This window comes from Natrix helvetica, assembly GCF_964273705.1.
Source record: "Natrix helvetica genome assembly, chromosome: 3".
NCBI classification, from domain to species: Eukaryota; Metazoa; Chordata; class Lepidosauria; order Squamata; family Natricidae; genus Natrix; species Natrix helvetica.
In genome coordinates this window covers 48,728,620-48,747,745 of record NC_138549.1, presented here as the reverse complement: position 1 = coordinate 48,747,745, position 19,126 = coordinate 48,728,620, and the positions used below count along the sequence as shown (strand labels likewise).

The window sequence follows — 19,126 nt, the reverse complement described above, 5'->3', positions numbered from 1 at the left end:
GCGGCCGCGTTCTGGACCAACTGCAGTCTCCGAGTGCATCTCAAGGGAAGCCCCATGTAGAGAGCATTGCAGTAGTCCAGGCGAGACGTCACTAGCGCATGGGTGACTGTGCGTAGGGCATCCCGGTCCAATAAGGGGCGCAATTGGCGCATCAGGCGAACCTGATGGAACGCCCCCCTTGCCACGGCTGTTACATGGTCATCCATGGACAGCCGGGCATCTAGGAGGACGCCCAAATTGCGCACCTGTTCCATGGGGGCCAGTTGCACGCCCCCAATGGCCAGAGATGGAAGCAACTGGTTGAACCGGGAGGCCGGAAGCCACAGCCACTCCGTCTTGGAAGGGTTGAGTTTTAGTCGGTTGTCATCCATCCAGACCCGTATGGCCTCCAAACACCGGGACATCATTTCGACGGCCTCATTGGGGTGGTTCGGGGTGGAAATGTATAGCTGACTATCATCAGCATACAGATGATATCCCACCCCAAAACCACGGATGATCTCGCCCAGCGGTTTCATGTATGTGTTGAACAGGAGAGGCGAGAGCACCGACCCCTGAGGCACCCCGCATGTGAGTGGCCTCCGGGTCGATCTCTGATCCCCTGCCAACACACGTTGCGTCCGGTCAGAGAGGTAGGAGCCAAACCACCGTAGAACGGTGCCCCTGACTCCCAGCCCCTCTAGCCGGTGCAACAGGATACCATGGTCGATGGTATCGAACGCCGCCGAGAGATCTAATAGGACCAGGATAGAGGAACAGCCCCTATCTCTGGCCCTCCAGAGATCATCAACCAATGCGACCAAGGCCGTCTCCGTGCTGTGCCCGGGTCGGAAGCCGGACTGGCGCGGGTCTAGATAATCATTCTCCTCCAGGTGACGTGGGAACTGTTGTGCTACCACACTCTCTACAACCTTCGCTAAAAAAGGAAGGTTGGAGACTGGACGATAATTGACTAGGTCCATTGGGTCCAGGGAAGGCTTCTTGAGCAGGGGCCTCACCACCGCCTCTTTCAAGGCGGTCGGTAGAAGCCCCTCACCCAACGAAGCGTTCACTAGGCCCAGGAGCCAGTCGCGTGTAACCTCCCAGGATGCCAGTACAAGCCAGGAGGGACACGGGTCCAATAAACATGTGGTAGGTCGCAGACGTCCACGCAACCTGTCCAAATCCTCGATGGCAACCGAGTCAAACTCCTCCCAAAGCGGTCCCTCAAGACTCGCCGCGGGCGTCTCAGCTGGACCACTGAAAGGGGCCCATCCCATCCGGATTTGAGCGACTTTGTCCTGTAGATATTTCCCAAACTCCTCTGCTCTGCCCTGTAAAGGGGCTTCCCGCGGTCTCTCAAACAAGAGGGAGCGAGTCACCCGAAACAGGGCGGCAGGGCGGTTATCTGCGGACGCAATAAGAGCGGCACAATATTGACGTTTGGCCACTCTTAATGCCACAAGGTACGTCCTCAAATAGGCTCGTGCCTGTGCTCGGTCAAATTCGGAACGGGAGGATCTCCGACTCTCTAGGCGTCTCTTGTGGCGTTTCATCACCCTTAGCTCCTCGGTGAACCAAGGGGCCAGGGTGGTTCATCGCCGCAGGAGAGGCCGCAAAGGCGCCACCCGGTCTAGGGCCCCGGTAGTCGCACTATTCCATGCGTCCACCAGGTCCTCCACTCGGGGGCGGGTCAGGTCCACAGGAGGTGGCCCAAGCTCCGTCTGGAACCTATCTGGTTCCATCAGACGCTTGGGGCAGAACCATCTAATACCTTCCGGTTCCGCCTCCCCGCAGCGGGGTGTAGCACCGGGGAAGTCAAGCCGGAGAAGTGAGTGATCTGACCATGACAGGGGAGTAATAATTGAATCCCCTATTCCCAGATCACTCGTCCACTGGCCAGAGACAAAGACAAGGTCCAACGTGTGGCCTCCCTCGTGAGTAGGGCCCTGAATTAACTGGGTCAGGTCCATGGCTGTCATGGAAGCCATGAACTCCCGAACCCCCTCAGACGCTTCTCCCATCGACGGCAGATTAAAATCCCCCATCACTACAAGTTTGGGGGTCTCAACCGCCACCGATGAGATCAGCTCGAGGAGTTCAGGCAGGGCCGCTGATGTATAGCGAGGAGCCAGGTATACTATCAGCAGGCCCAACTGCCTCCCTGGGCCCCATCTCACAACGAGGGACTCACACCCGGATGTCTGTGGCACAGTGAACTCTCTCGGCTCCAAGTCTTCCCGGATAATCACTGCTACCCCACCGCCCCTTCCCTGGGCCCGAGGCTGGTGAAATGCTCGATAACCTGGCGGGCACATTTCCACGAGGGGTAAACCTCCCTCGTGGCCCAACCAGGTCTCGGTTATTCCTGCGAGGTCCGGCTCCCCCTCCAAAATTAGATCGTGGATGAGGGGGGCCTTATTGACAACGGACCTCGCGTTGCATAACAGCAGTCTCAGGCCTTGGGTCTGTAGATCCTGACCACCTAGTATGCAGGGGTTGGTACAAACGACCGGGAATGACCAAAAACCCCGGTCTCCCAACCGACTACGCGCTCTTGTTCTGTCCTCTCACCTGCCCCTCCCCACGACCGTTAGTATCAGGGAGCCCTGCGCAGGAATGCTATCTTCCCTCTCCTCCCCCACTCCGCTCCCTCCTCCTTCGACCACACCTAGGTGCCTGGCTCTCCCGTCCCTCCTGACCTGTTTCCCCCCCCATCCCTATAACCCCTTACAACTTTTAAAAAACATTTAATTAAAAAAACCCTCAACGTGCGCTTCCTCCACCTCTCTGGGTTAATGAACCCGTCCTCAAGGTGGGCCCTCGAAAGGGCAGGAGGCCATAGCTGCGAGAGGGGGGACTCTCGTAGCTGTAGTAGGTCTAGCCTCGTGTATAACATAATTAGACAGGGCCAAGTTCATCAAGTGGGAGCTGAAGATGTTAATATGTATCAGCAGCCACAGTTCCCCCTAAGGGGATGGTCCTGGCAAGAGGATAGTCCAGGCAAGGGGATAGGCTGATGAAAATAGTCCATATCTGGATGGAAATGATGGCTGATGGAAATATGATAAAGTAGCCAGCTGGTGGATAAAAGATTGCAGCTAAGAAGTAGTTCGTAATAGATGGTAAGTCATAATAGGCGGTAGGGCAGATAGCCCGTAATAAATAGATGGTAAATGAGTGGGGGGGGGGGTAATTGTGAGCACAGCAAAGCACTGGGTCTGACCTTCTGCATGGGCCTCTGATGTTCCAGGCCACCGTTCCATGGCCTGCCTTAGTTGAAAATAGTCCTCTGTCCATTTGGCAACCCATAGGCGTTGTTATTGGGCCCGTGAGGGCTGCATCGGCCTCCCTGTGGCCTCCCTGCAGCCCTTCCATCGTTCTTTCCACTCTCTACTTCCTCCGGCGCCTCAGGCCTCACTCTCCTTCCCTTCTTCCCTTCGGCGCCTTGGATCTTTCGGGCCTCCCTCGGGCCTTACACTCCTTCCCACAATCGCCGGCCAGTTTAGAGCTCAGCGATCCATAGCTCGTAATTTGGGCCGCTCGGCTCTCCTGGGTTGCCACCATCTCTCCAATGACTCAGGCCAAAATCCGCCCAGTCACACAGACACGCAGACCACACAGACCACCGCCGCTGTCCTCCACCTCCTCCAGCCTTCTCGCCCCCTCCAATCAAGACTTTACCGCTACGCTGCTCCGCTGCTCCGCTGGCACTGGCGCTCCATTGCTCTGCCGCTCCGACTCCGACTCAGAGGCCGCCAGCCGCCATGCTGGTTTAAAACGCCATGCCGCAACCGACCAGTGCGCCATCTTCCTCCTGTCCGGCTGCCCGGCCGACCTAACGGGCCAGCTTGGAGCCGGGCAGGGTGCCAGGATATTCTGCGCCAAAAATCCCCGACCCTCAGGGTGGAAATGAGGGTCGGCAGCGTCCCGCCCGTCAAAAAGCCCTCCGCATTTAGCGGAGCTCAGAGGCAGTCCTCCATTCCCTCCGGAAGCTCCTCCTCCTCCTTTTTATTATTAAATTCATTTACTTACAAACCTAAAAGCTAATTTAAAAAAACATACAAAGCTAAAATAAAATATGGCTACACATATGCCATCTTTGGGGTCAACATCTGGTGGTGATGCTATCTATCCCAAATTTTTCTAGCTTACCAAGAAGTAGGTTGTGGTCTACATTGTCAAATGCCTGCTGAAATCTAAGTATACTATGTCCACAGTATTTCGTTGGTCTACCAATTTAGTCACTTTGTCAAAGAATGAAATAAGATTGATTTGGCATGATCTGTTTTTAACAAACCCCCGGCTACTAGTTATAATTGTATTTGTTTCTAGATGTTCACAGATCAGTTTAATTATTTTTCCAGTACATTCCCAAAGGATGTTTGATCCAGAGGAAGAATATAGGGAGTTTGCAAATGCATCATTGTGTATATACAACTGTAATTTGCTGTAGAATTATATCCATGTAACTTAACTGTGTGATAATTCAAAAATAAAATGACCCAGAGAAATTGAAAAAAAAGCTATTTAAGAATTAAGAGGAAAAGAATTATCGTAAATCCTGCCAAAGGAGGATAAGAGAAATTAATATGATATTTTTCATTAGAAAGGATATTATTTGTACATCTTAGATATTCACAAAATAGATTTATTTCTCTTTGATGTTTTAACATAAGTAAATTTATGTACACACAAATGCTAGAAGTTCTCAAGTGAAACAATCTCTACTTCAGAATGTATTGGAAAAGAGGTAAGAAAAACAATTGATGTCATTTCTTAATATCAATAACACTCAGAAATGGATTTTACTATCTAAAGGACAGACAACTGGACAGAATGTACTGCTGATAAAGTGTGCTAGAAGATCAAGAACTTAACTGGCCCTTAACAAGCACGGCTACGCTATTTTGTTTCTGAGCATAGAAGTCATAGGAAACTAGTGGGGTTTCTCATTAGAGGGGATAATGATCACTTTCCCCTGTACGCCCTGTTTGTGGTGCTTGTCTTCCTGTCCAGGTAAGCTCTTTGGTCTCCCAAATATTCATTCAAAAGATATGTGAAACTGCAGGGGAAGAGGAGATACCTCAGCAAGCCAGACTTAGCTATTTGGAGCAATGGTCTCTTTCTTGTAATATGATCATAAACAACGGTTATTAACCAACCAAACTAAAATATTGCAACTCCAGACAAAAACAATAAACAAAAATCAACAATTATCTCAAGAAGATATACAGTATGTCTAAACTGGAAGAATTTCTGTATTTCTGCTTAAAAAACTGAAGCGACTTTAATAACAAAAGCCAGTTAATAGGTCATAACAGTGCTTATGAAAGGATCATTTGTCTTTTTTCTGATTAATATATATGTGATTTAACAGTGTACATTAAGTTATTTCGTTAATGGATTATGTAATAAAAAAGACTTAAGATGAAATTTGTGCTTTCAAATGTATGTATCTTGAGTATAGTCAATATTTATATTTATTTATTCATCATATTTATATGGCTGCCCATTTCACAAGAAGCAACTCTGCATGGTGTACATTAATAAAGTAACAAATATAAAAACATAAAAATAAATATTAAAAATGAAAAGCACTATTAAAAAATATACAAAGCACGTGGAGAAAGTAAAAAGATCAACCACAATAAAGACATCTTAAAATGTCTTTGGTACCCTGGGATCAGTGGTGGGATTCAAATAACAACCTGTTCTCTGCCCTAATGACTGACTGGGTAGGCATGGCTGGGTGGGCATATGACTGGGTGGGCATGGCCAAATCGACGTCACTCACGTCGAGGGGTGCCTTGCCTTGCCTGATCCTTCCCCTCCCAGCCACTCCTCGCCTGGCCTCTCCTTATAGGGCAGCTCACCTGGTCTTCGAAATAAACACAACAGGCACTGCCACCATTTGGGCTCTTCCCTCTCAGCCTTAATTAGGGCTGAGGATGGTGAGAGTCACAACCAGGCTCCTGGCAGCAACACTTCTTCCACTCGAACGGAGCCCGGGCATCTTCCTCCTCGCTTCCACCGGCAACCTCTCTTAAGAGAAAGGGTCAAAGCCTAGAAAACCTAGCAGGCGCTTTGCCACCCCACCTGCCACTGTGCATGAAAGATGACTCCGAGCAGCCCAGCACGAAAGTTCTCACTGCTTACCCCAGAGCTGAGGTGACAGTACTGCATGCTATTTCAGCTTACTGCAAGTTGCAGTTCAGCAGTTCAAATCTCACTGGCTGAAGGTTGGCTCAGCCTTCCATCCTTCCAAGGTGGGTAAAATGAGGACCCAGATTGTTGGGGACAATATGCTGACTCTGTAAACCACTTAGGGGACTGTAAAAGCACTATGAAGTAGTATATAAGTCTAATGCTACTGATATTGCTATTGTCTAATGTATCCAATCCCTCTGCGGTTTGTTACTATGAATCCAGAACCCAGCGCCTCCCCATACGAGCGGGAGGCCAGGCACTCCCAAACTCTGCCCTGATTGGATGGGTGGGCAGAGCCAGGGGTAATGTGGGAGATGCAGCCTTATGGTCCCTAGCCACCCCCACCTGCTGGAAGCCATTCAAGCGAGTCCAAGCAGCTGTGGAGAGTCAGCAAGATTACAAGATGCAGGTCGTGGCTAGCTGGGAAAGCTGAACCACTGCCCAGAGCTGCTGATGGAGGTGAGCAAGGCAGGGCTGTGGGGCATGCCTGGCTTGAAGTTCCCAGCCCTTTCTTTGTAAATCTGCTGGCTGGTTTTCCAAGGTGGCAGCGGAGGCCAGGGCTGGGATCGCCACTCAGGGGATGCAGCCAGGCCTGGATGCAGTGGGCTGCCCTTGGGCGGCTCCAAAGTTACATGCAGAAAGCAGTGGGAGGCGGCAGAAGGTCCCCGCCAGTGGCAGAAAAGAGACACCACGACCTGCAAAACTGCAGTTCTCTCCCCATCACTCTGGCTTGGATTTTGCTGCAAGGAGGGCAGCAGATATCAATGCAAAATGCCTTCCTACCCACCCTACATGTTGATCCCAAAGTCTCTTCAGGAAAGAGTTTGGAGCACCTGCTGGCTAAAACTCAGTGGGGCACACAGCGGCACAAGCTGCAGCTGGGCAAGGAAAGTGGCTGGAAGTTTGTTTTCCCTGTGCCCCAGGCTCCCTGACAGCTGGACAAACCTAGGCAAAAAGCCAGTTCTCTCCACTTCTCTCACCTCCACAGGTTCAGGCTAAAACTCAGTGGGGGCAACACGCAGCAGTGTGAACTTCAGGCAGACAAGGAAAGTGGCAGAAAGCTGCTTGTTCTCCATGCGCTTGGGCTTTTCCCCACTAAAGCCATCCACCTGAACCCCTGGAGGTGAGAGAGCGGAGAGGGCTGGTTTCTTCACATGGGATTGCCCGGCAGCGAGGGAGCAGAAGAAGGGGGTGGCCTCTAGCAGAGAGGGGAGAGTGCGAGATTGATGCTTTTGGGATGAGGGGAGCCGGGATGCGGCTGGGTCTAGCTCACCCGGTCTCTCTTCCACTCATAGCATGTGTGTAGCTGCCTGGTGATCCCATGTTCCCTGCCGCTGCCAGGCCCGGTTACAGAGGGTGGTTGGTTTGCACCACACAGCATTCGCACTGGGCCCGGCAGAGGCTTAAAAGGGGAGTTGGGGAGGGTCGGAGAGAGAAGGTGAGAGAAGCGGAGTGGGCTGACTTCTTCACATGAAATTGCCCTGCAGCAAGGCGGCAGGAAAAGGGGGTTGCCGCTAGCAGAGAGAGGAGTGTGAGATTGGTGCTTCTGCAACAAGGAGAGCTGGGAAGCATCTGGGTCTAATGTAGAGATAGAGGTCATATAAAGGATACGTAGAGGCTGTGTGCAGCAAACTGCCACGCCTCAGTACCCGTTTACCTCAAATGTCTATGAGCTCACCTAATTAGCATCACCAGGAACCATGAAGATATGCAAGACTCTACCCTGGCTGGGATGTTCTTTAAGATTGACAAGGAGAATACACCAATAACGATGCTATTGCTATATACTCTTTGCTGCTTGTTAAAACTGTATAAAAAGTAATAAACTCTGCGAAGGCAGGGAGATATTTTGGATACCCTGCTATGACTGGTTTCTGAATCCATCATCTGGCACCCGAATAGGGACACCTTCCAGGGGAAGCGTCTGGAATAGACCCCAAGGTGCACCTTCATCCTCTGGGACCCCTCAGTGGTAAGTATGGGTTGCAATCTATCTCAACAACAGCAACAACATATACAGGAACTTCGATTCCTGTTACAAAAGTCAGGTGTTACACCACCAGAGGTGGACATAAGGAAGCTGGTTCGGGAGATAGGGAAAAATTGTCCCTGGTATCCAGAGCGCGGAATGCTCCGTTTATGGGATTGGACAAAGAGAGGGCATACTTTACATTTTGAACCCCGGGCTCCAGTACAGATATTACATCTATGGTTTCAATGCAGTGGAAAAATTTGGCTCTGATGCTTTGGCAGGACAACAATTGACTACAAAACCTCCGCCTGATTACAATCAAATAAAAATTATTCCCCTGAAATCATCTTCAATTGGACTTTCAGCTCCTCATGAATAGGTTAATTTTTCTGCTTCTCCACGGCCATTGTATACCCCCATGAGGCAAATTTTAGAGGAACAATTAGCAAAGGGGGGAAGTTATAGAAGAAATGATTGATATGTTTGTCCAGTACACGCTACAGAACAAGTAGATCACAATGGAGCTCAGATAGTAGAATATTGTCCTATGTCATATGCAGTTTTAACGGAATTTAGAAAAGGTATTAAAGATATGGGTTGGGTAGTACCTATGTGCAGGGAATGCTGGAAGCCACTATGAGAAATCATATTTTGGTACCTGAAGATTGGAAATCTTCATGTTGCTTACTCCAGCGCAATATGTGGTTTGGGACAGCGAATTTAAACACCAATGTTCTGTGCATGCTCTTCACTCCGGGGGGGGGGGTCTTCATTCCTGAACAATTGTATGGGTCTGGGCCCTTTGCTCCAGTTGATGCTCAGATTGTTTTACCAGTTGCCACTTTACATGTTTCTTCTGAATGCGCCTACCAAGCATTTGAAAAAGTGCCTGTTTCTGGCAAGCCTCATCAAGCCTTCTCTAATATCAGGCAGAAGGCTACTGAGCCATATCCTGATTTTATTAACAGATTACAGGATGCTTTACGGCGGCAGATAGACAATCCTGAAGCTCAGCAGGGGTTGTTGGTGAAGTTGGCAAAGGACAACACCACTTCTGAATGCCGAAGGACAATTATCGGTCTTGGGAACAATCCTGATTTGGCAGATATGATTAAAGCGTGTCAAGATATAGGAACAGCCTCTTATCAAAACAATTTATTGGTGGCTGCTTTATCGCAAGGCAGCAAGCCTCAGGGAAAGTGTTACAACTATGGCAAACCCGGTCATTTTAAAAGGGAATCCGAGGGGGGGCAGTTATGTCTGCAGCATCCCGCGGCCCTTTCCATCAGGGGTCGAAAGCAAAATGTCCAAAGTGTCAGAAGGGTTATCATTGGGCAAGTGAGTGTCGATCGAGAAATAGCTGAACGGACCAGTCTCTGGCCCCAGTCCAAATAGAGACAACAAACCAACAATAGAAAATACTCCTGCAGCTACCAGAGGTAGTGCTGGCATTGATTTGATATTGCAGGAGGAAGTGAAATTTAAATTTCCTGGGGAGGTTCAAGTATTTCCATCTCAATTATCAGGCCCCCTACCAAACAATTATGAAGGGCTTGTCCTTCTGAGATCAAGCATGGGTAAAAAGAGTATTTTTTATTCCTGGGTTGATAGATTCGGACTATACTGGCATTATTTATGTTCAATTGTGGACCAATTTGCCCCAAATTTTGTCCATTTACACTAGTCCTGCTCAACTCCTAAATTTGCCTTATTTTGTCCTGGCAGGGGGAGAGCTAAAGGACAGAGGGGAAGGAGACTTTGGTTCTACTAACCTGGCCACTTCCGTCATAGCTACTGTCACTACCCCGATCACATTTCAACAGCCCCGTCAGATCATTGTGCTGCAGGGTAAGCTCTTTGAAGGAATTTTGGACACTGGAGCGGATGTTTCAGTGATCTCTGCCAAGCAGTGGCCTATCACCTGGCCAACTGAGCATTGTCCAAGTGGGGGGGGGGTCGTTGAACTGTGTGTCAAAAGTGCACAATATCTTTCAGCCCATTTGCCTAATTCAGATTTGGTCATTCAGGTCCACCCCTTTACATTAGATATTCATGTCAGCCTTTGGGGACGCGACCTGCTCAGTAAATTGGGTGCCACCCTTACTTTGGAAGACTGAGGCTACTGTCCTTCTGTTAACTTGGCTGGTTAAAGAGCCTGAGTGGATTGATCAATGGCCCATGTCACATGAAAAATTGGCGGCTCTCCACCAAGTGGTAAATGACCAGCTGCTTGCTGGTCATGTTGTGCCTTCCACTAGTCCATGGAATACCCATTTTTGTCATAAAAAAGAAAAGTGGTAAGTGGTGTTTCTTGCATGACCTTAGGGCCGTCAATGCCTGTATTCAACCTATGGGCCCCTTGCAGTGCAGGATGCCCAACCCTAATTTGATTCCCCAAGATCATGAGGTAATGGTAATTGACTTAGAAGATTGTTTTTTCTCTATTCCCCTCTGCTCCCCCCGACCAGGAAAAGTTTGCATTTACTGTGCCCTCAGTGAATCATTCAGAACTTAATAAATGTTATCACTGGAATGTCTTGCCACAGGGAATGTTGAATAGTCCTACTTTATGTCAGCTTTATGTTGCTGCAGGATTAGCTCCTTGTCGCAAGTGTCATCCATTGGCTTTGGTATATCATTATATGGATGATATTTTAATTGGAGCCCCAAAAATACAACCTAATTGACTTTCAGAAATACAAAATGATTTAGGTGTCTATGGATTGCACATTATCCCGGAAAAAATAAAACTGCACTCTCCCTATCTTTATTTGGGGCATAAAATGTTGCAATCTTATTCTGCTCCAGCTTTTCCTTGCTTGCCCAGTTATTTCGTTGGTTGATTTACCGCAATTGCTGGGTACCCTTAATTGGGTTCCCCCATATTTTTCCTTGCCTACACATTTACTTAGCCCCTTATTTGATTTATTGACCAAAGGAAAACAACTTGGAGATCTCACTGCAGTTCCCTCTGCAGCACTTGCCACAGTTGAGAAAATTAATATCTTGAGCACTCAGTTTGTGGATCGTATTCCTCATAGAGATTGTCAGTTAACTCTTCTGGTGTTTCCTACTAGTAAGCTGCCTACGGGAGTATTAGCTGTATTAGAAGACAAAAGGGTATATTGTGTTGAATGGTTTTACTTACCATACCCCATCTCAAAATGTCTTGCCATTTATCCAGGCCGTTGCTGAATTAATAACTTTAGGACGCACTCGAGCTTGCCGCAAAAATGGGACCATTTGATTAATATTGTTCTTCCTATTCCAAAATCTGATTTTCAATTTTATTTTCAGAATAACTTATCTCTTCAGTGTGCTTTAACTGACTATGTGGGCTGTATTGCATATTATTTGCCTAAAGATCCTCGGCTTAATGACGTCTTCTTTTCCTGCCCGCCCACTGCTTTTGTCTTCTCCGCTTTCGCAAGCTCCTACTGTTTTTTCAGTTGGAGGGCAAATGAGAGGAGCGATTGTTTACAAGGATTCTCATTATGATACCTAGAAGGTGTCCTGCACTGCAATACAGTTGTCCCTGCAATGCTCAGAATTGTCTGCTGCTATTTTAGCTTTCCATACCTTTTCTCAACAGCCTTTTAATTTAATCTCTGACTCTCATTATGTGTGTCAACTTATTTTTAATCTTCCAGGTGCTTACATCACACCCAGGATTGACCCCAATCTTATGGCTCTGTTTTTAACTTTGCAGCAACTACTACAAGACCGAAAGCATTTATACTTTGTTTCTCACATATGCAGTCACTCGTCTCTTCCTGGATCTTTTTCTGAAGGCAACAATCATGCTGATGCTGCTGTTCATGTTTTACCCACTTTGTTTTCAAATCCCTTCCTCAGCCACTTTTTTCCATCAAAATGCCAGGGGGCTGGTACAAGCTTGGCATATTCCACTCGACTAAGCCAAGCAGATTGTTTCATCCTGTCCCCAATGTTCTGGGGCATCCCCCTCTGGGGACATGAGAGTTAATCCCCGTGGTTTTGCCTCTAATCAACTATGGCAAATGGATGTCACCTATGTACCCTTTTTGGCTCCTGGAAGTATGTTTGTTTATCTATTGATACCTATTTAGGAGCACTTTGGGCCACACCTCAACGAGGGGAAACAGCTAATCATGTTATTTCTCATCTTTTTTTCAGCCATTACTGCCTTGGGCAAACCCTCCTCTTTAAAAACTGATAACAGCCCAGCCTATTCTTCATCGGCCTTTTTGCAATTTTGAACAACCTGGAATATTGTTCTTGCTCATGGGCTACCCTACAATTCTGAAGGCCAAGCCATCGTGGAACGCGCTTATCAGTCCTTTAAGGACTGTCTTCACAAACAAATAAAAAATAAAAAAGGAGGGCTCTCGAGTACCCAATTTGTTGGATTAAGTATTATTATTTAAGTATTATTTACCTTAAATCAATTGAATGTCTCCATTCAAAATTTGACCGCTTATCAGAGACACTTTCAACAGAAAACAAGCTTGCCTCCCCCTCTAGTATATTATCGGGCATTACCAGACAAGTCATGGTTAGGGCCGGTCCCTCTGATTACTTGGGGACGAGGATATGCTGCTGTGCTCCTACAGGACCCTTGTGGATTCCAGCACGTTGCATCCACTCAGCTAAGGATGTCATGGCACCAGTCCCTGAATCCGGTTCCAGAAATGGCCAAGGTGACTCTACAGACAGCGGTCAATACAATCTCGTCGAAGCAGCCATCCAGTGATGTGGGGAGACTTGAAAAACCTGACCACCAAAACGCAGGCAGTGCTGCAACAGCAACAAGTGGAGCAAACCCCCAAGAACATATGCACTGCCATTTTTGTGGTTTTAACTGCCAATTCCTTAGCCATCATTTGTTTATGTTTGATTGTTAATTGCTGCCCTCTAGCGACAGCAGATGTCATCTCACCCAAACACTCGCTTGAGCAGCAAATGAAGCAAAACCTATGGGTGCAGCTAGCTAGCATCACACAAAATGATGTCTTTTGCTTATGTGAATCGTATGACATGAATAATTTGCTTTCTACATGCTTGGTCTGTTTGTACCCCATCTGCAGTAATTCAAAACTTCACTGGTTTGAGTAGATTTCTATTAAATGAAAACCTTAACTATGGGACTATATCTAGTTGGGGGTTGATTGCCTATGATCCACCCCCTGACGCAATTGTTTTGCACACCCTGGTAGTAGTAGTCCCTGAGAATATAACATGCACAAAAATAGTTAATTGTACATCTTCAAGTAAAAAACCTCACTGTCTTCGTATTAGTTCACCTGTTTTAAACTGTACAGCTTTTGAGGAGACTTCCTTTAATTTTGCCCATGTTTGGTTCCCACAAGGATGGTTTCTTACATGTGGTCAAGAAACTTTTAATTACATTCCTGCTAATATTAGTGAAGCACAGTGTTGTCTCAGCCGGTTGATTCCTGTTTTGCTTTCCAAACAGCAAATTCACTCAAACCGTTCTCGACGTGGAGTCACGCTAGATAGCACTTGTGACTCTGAGACAGCTTTACTTAATAAAGCGGAATACGTAGCATTGGCTATATCTATTGTGGGTGTGCCAGCGCTTGCTGCTCACGCTCATCTTAACATTAATGCTGTTGTGTGTAATTTGGCAAAAACAATTAATGCTACTTCTTCAACTATTTCAGCAATCAACCATGAGCTGCAAGCTTTGCAAAAGGCTATTTTACAAAATCGCGCTGCTATTGATTATTTGCTTCTGCGCCAGCATTTGGGTTGTGAAAGTTTCGAAGGAATGTGTTGTTTCAACCTTTCAGATGAATCACAAACCATCCAGCACCAGCTCAATATTTTACACAATTTGGCCTCTGATTTGAAAATTGATACTTTAGGATACTGGTGGGAAAGCCTTTGGGCTTGGTTGCCCACAGGCTTATTGTGAAATGTCCTACATTATTTAGTCATTATTTGCGCTATTTTGATTGGTGGTGCTGTTTTCTTCAGTGTCTTCCTTCCTTTTACAATATATGTATCACAGCTTTTCGCCCTAAACCCTCTCCCACACTGCCTCAGGGTCAGGTATATGCCCTGTATAAGCAACTGCAAGGATGTTTCTCTCCTGATAATGACCCTTTCACTAACCCCTCTTACGATACCTTGTCTAACAAAATAGAAAAGAGTGAGCTGTAGAGATAGAGATCATATAAAGGTTACGTAGAGGCTGTGTGCAGCAAATTGTCATGTCTCAGTACCCGTTTACCTCAAATGTCTATGAGCTCACCTAATTAGCACCACCAGGAACCATCAAGATATGCGAGACTTTACCCTGGCTGGGGTGTTCTTAAAGATTGACAAGGAGAATACACCAATAACAATGCTGTTGCTATATACTCTATGCTGCTTGTTAAAACTGCATAAAAAGCAATAAACTCTGCGAAGGCAGGGAGACATTTTGGATACCCTGCTATGACTGGTTTCTGAATCCATCAGTCTAACTCATCCGGCTTTTCTTCCTCTTGCAGCCATGTATGTAGCTGCCGGGTGATCCCATGTTCCCTGCCACTGCCAGGCCCCGGGGCAGAGGTTGGTGTGCGCCAGGTGGCATTGTCATTGGGCCCGGCAGAGGCTGAAAAGAGGAAGTTGGGGAGGGCTGGAGACCTACCAGGAGCACAAGCCCTGCCCAAACTTCCTGGGGTGGCTCCAATACAGCTGCTGGTGGCCCATGGCGGCAGTCACATGGCTTGGATGCAAAAAATGAAAAGGAAAGGCTGAACGGAGGAGGCGCAGAGAAAAGGAGTGAGCGAACCTCCCTGTTCCTGCTCCCCTTGGATGATGTCACATCATGAAGTGGCTCTAGTAAGAGATGAGCCGCTGGTGAGGAGAGGCTGGGAGGGAGGAGCAAGGCTTCAGCCAGTTTGCCAAACTGAGCAAGCAGTTCAAAACCGGTTGTAGTGAAGAGGTGGTCCCTCATAATTCAGCACCCTGCAATGAAGGGGCAGATAAAACTAGCACTTTGAATTGGACCCAGAACAGACTGGCAACCAGTGCATTTATGAAGTAGAGGTGTAATATGTGCTCTTCTGGGAGCAAACAACAATCTATTGCACTGCATGCTGTACCAGTGGAAGCTTCTGGATACTCTTCAAGGGCAGTCCCATGTAAAGCTCATTACAGTAATCCAATTGGATTGTGTTGAACAGACCATTTACAGTTGAACTCTTCTACTTTAGCTTTCCTATACAAGAGCATCACAAGCAAGAATTGGCAGCATTCTATTATTCCCCACTATAAAAGAAACATTTATTAAATGAGTGAAAATAATATCTACACAATTTGGAGGTAGTAAAAGCTTTTCATATTTTGAATATTTGATTATTTTTAATTAAATTATGTATCTTGACATGCACCTCTCAATATGAGATAATCTTGATATTAACAAAATCAATCTCCTTGGCTCAAATTACAATGAAATAAATGTCAAATTACAGTTCTTTCCAGGTCTCCTGCAATCTGCTCCTTTTAAAAGCTGAAAGCTACACTTCTGATAATTATGTTCTCTTTCAAGAATATTGGAATATTTAATACAGCACTGTATCCTGATTTCTTTTACTTTTGTGCTTAGAATAATCATTTGTCTTGGACAAGTTATATGAAGATACTTGTTTTCAGCCAGTGGTTTACTAATCTTTATTTTTTAGTTCAACTCATTAATGTCAAGATTTTCGTATTATCAAATAATGGTACTACATTAGTTAAAATATACTGGCTGAAATGATGTAAGAGAGGAACTAATCACTGCTGCCTTCAAGTTTCAGGAGATCTGCCTATGGAACAAAGGTAGGCCAATAGAAAAGTCAAATAAGGACAAGAGAGTGGCACATACCATGAAACCCACAGCCTCACTGATATGAGAAAAAGAAAATACATTTTTTCTTGTATAAAGAATTTGGAAACAGCATACATTCTTGAACAGACCAAGGACAGGTTACTCATCCATAGCTCTGTCCTCCATCACTTCAATTTCATAGTCAGACCTGATATTTGGAATGAAGTGTACCAGAGGTAGGTTGCTACCTGTTTGCACCATTTCGGGTGAACCAGTAGTGGAAATTGGATTCTGGGTCATCGAACCGGTAGGGGCAGCAGGCTGGCCACGCCCTCAAACCGGTTCCCCGGTCCCCACTGCCTTTGCCGGCTTGGTTTTTTTAAAGTCATTTTTTCATATTTTGAGCATATGCAGAACAATTTGCAGTCAACTGCGCACTCACGCACGAAGCAAACCAGCAACAACCCATCCCTAAAGTGTACAGCACTTGCCAATAAATTAGACAGCATTTTGCTTTCCTCATACTGTAATATAGGAGTCTAACTTTAAAAATAACTACTAACTATGCTTAGGAGAAGTGAAGGCTGATTTTCAAGATGAGTACATCTATCCTCAAGCTATTTGAGAGCATGCAGCTACTCCACCATTATAGGAAGGATCTGTCTATAATGAATTTGTATTTTAAAAATGCTGCCAGTCAATTCTGTTATTTCTAATTTGTTTTAGGCAACTGGTTTGTCTGGTTGTCAGACACCTGCAGAGACTGAAAAATAAGTAAAGCTGTTCCACAAGAAATGATTAGCTATAGACTTATTCAGAGCATAGTGAAACAGAAAACATCTAAAATCTACACTGACACATTAAGCATGTTGGCAGGGTCAGCTGGAATTTAGTTTCCAGAAGTATCAACATTGACACACATTCATGTTTATTTTATCCTACAATTTAAAAGAAAAAAACTAAATATGGAGCAAATGTCTGAAATGCAAAATCCTATTACAGAACTGACAAAAGAATTTTAGTCCTCTGAATAAGTGCTTTGCTATACTAGTTTTGCTACTATTTCAGCATTGCCCTAAACAGTGAGGGCAAAAAATTAATGCTAAAGGCATCATAGCAAGTGGTATCTTGTATGGCCTACAATTGTAATAGTAGCTCAGGCATGCTTTTGCACTTGTGTTCAGTACTGAATACTATATCAACATGTTTGTGCTAAAATATTAAATATTAATTTAATTTGAAAGTTAATAAAATATTTGTTTAAAGTCAGAAAATATATCTGAGAAATAACGGGTCAGCATTATAGTGACAGTGGAAATACAGTTGGATGTTTTTTTTTTAATTATATGTTTTTTCTGTATTTATAATAAAACATCCTACCAAACTCAAGTGTCAGATTTTTCCATGTTTGTGTTTCTAATATTCTAAAACTTGAATGGAAGAGGAAAACTTGTCATAATTAATAATGTATTATCATTAAGCATTTAAGCATGATTTTATATCAAAGATAAAAGTAAGGAAAGAAACATGATGAAATATGTTAATGTTAATTATCATTTTGAGAAAACATCTTTACACGTAAACTTTGCCTCATCTAAATAGAAATAGAAAAATATACTTTATTTTACCTATATTGAGTACATTATAATTAACTTTATGGCGTCACGTTTAATTTCCTTGATTATCTCTGAATGGTATTTGTTTTTCCCACCATTTCTACCCTCATTTCAGTTTCTGGCATCAGTCATTGATTTGCTCTCTATGCAGGTGAAAATTAACCATAAACGTCTTTGCTTCAGTAAATTTACCAGTGCAAAACTATAGACTGTCATTGTATGAGTCAAATAAAATAAGTTTCTTTCTCAATTTACTTTAAAAGCATATATTGGGTATTGTTGGAGGAGGGGTAAATTAACTTTAAGAGAAAGATGACATGGATTCATGATTTCAACATAAAAATGAATGATAGTCAAAGGATGCACATTTTCATCATAGCAATTCCAGAATGAAAAACTAGGATGAATATTGTAGTCTGTTTTACCACTATTTTACTGGCCTTGAGCTTGCATACTCAGATCCAGTGGACTACTAGATAGTGATATCCAGTATATATATATATATCCACATATATATAACATATATGGCTTATCATTATTACTTGTAATAATTTGCCATACAAAACATGCTGTCTTTGAAAAGATAATTCTGTACATATTTACTTTAATGGTTTGCCTCCAGAAGTTGGTGGGTGCTTTATTACTGGAGGTTTTTAAGAAGAGATTTGACAGCTATTTTTCTGAACTGTCTCCTGCTTAAGCAGGACTAGAACAGGGGTGTTAAACTCAATTTCATTGAGGGCCATCTCAGGGTTGTCTTTGACCTTGGGGGCATGGTGGGTGTGGCCAGCTCATTCATGTTGCGACTTCCTGGGGTCACCCAAGCTCCCCCTGATCTCCATTTTTGCTGGCAGAGCCACCGCGGGCCAGTCCTTTGCTGTTTCCAGGGCAGCCAGATCTAAGTATCCTGTGGACCGCATCTGGCCCACAAGCCTTGAGTTTGACACCCCTGAAGATATCCAAAATTCCTTCTTACTCTTATCCTGTAATTCTGTATAATAATAATTAAGTATATCAACTACTGACAGTGTTTCTTCTGTCACTGCTTGGATAGTCATCAGGTTTAGTAATGTCATAAAATGCTTCTGCAGCATTTGAAGTCAAAACTCAAGTGTGATCCAAAATGACAGTAATGCCTCTAGCATTCCTTTTTCACAGAGTAAGTATGGAGATTATTAATTATATTTTTCTTTTCTTTTTTCCATTTTGGAAGTGAAAGTGGTTCTCAGATATCTACGCTGCAGATATTAATTACAAATTTGCTAGCTTAATGAAGCAGGTGCATCATATAAATTCAAGCCCCATGATATGGGACTTAATATCAAGTATTTCAGTATGCTTCGTGAAGTTTTGAAAATTACTCATATTGTATGACTATTACTAAAATTTGCTTTAAAAATTAATAGATTTCATATAAAGTATCAACAAGGAGGTAGAAATTTATATTATTTACTAAACATTTTTTTAAAAAAATTCATCACCTAGATCCAACTGGATTAATTCATGAATTAAGTCTGAATCTTCGTAGATCCAGGCATTTACCTGGCT

The 19,126-nt window shown here is 44.8% G+C and overlaps 1 protein-coding gene across 2 annotated transcripts in view; it reads left to right on the top strand.

Annotated features, from left to right (window-relative positions):
- The window catches only part of PHKA2 (phosphorylase kinase regulatory subunit alpha 2), a 142,266-nt gene extending 129,909 nt beyond the window's left edge, over positions 1 to 12,357 (top strand). The window contains exon 35 of one of the 2 annotated variants that reach the window (XR_014175110.1): positions 12,317 to 12,357. The gene's annotated coding sequence lies outside the window, so the exon portion shown is untranslated. Of the gene's footprint in view, positions 1 to 9,886; positions 9,902 to 12,316 lie in introns of those variants that run through there. The other variant, XR_014175111.1, reaches the window with a different exon arrangement.
- The last annotated feature ends 6,769 nt before the right edge of the window (positions 12,358 to 19,126 follow it).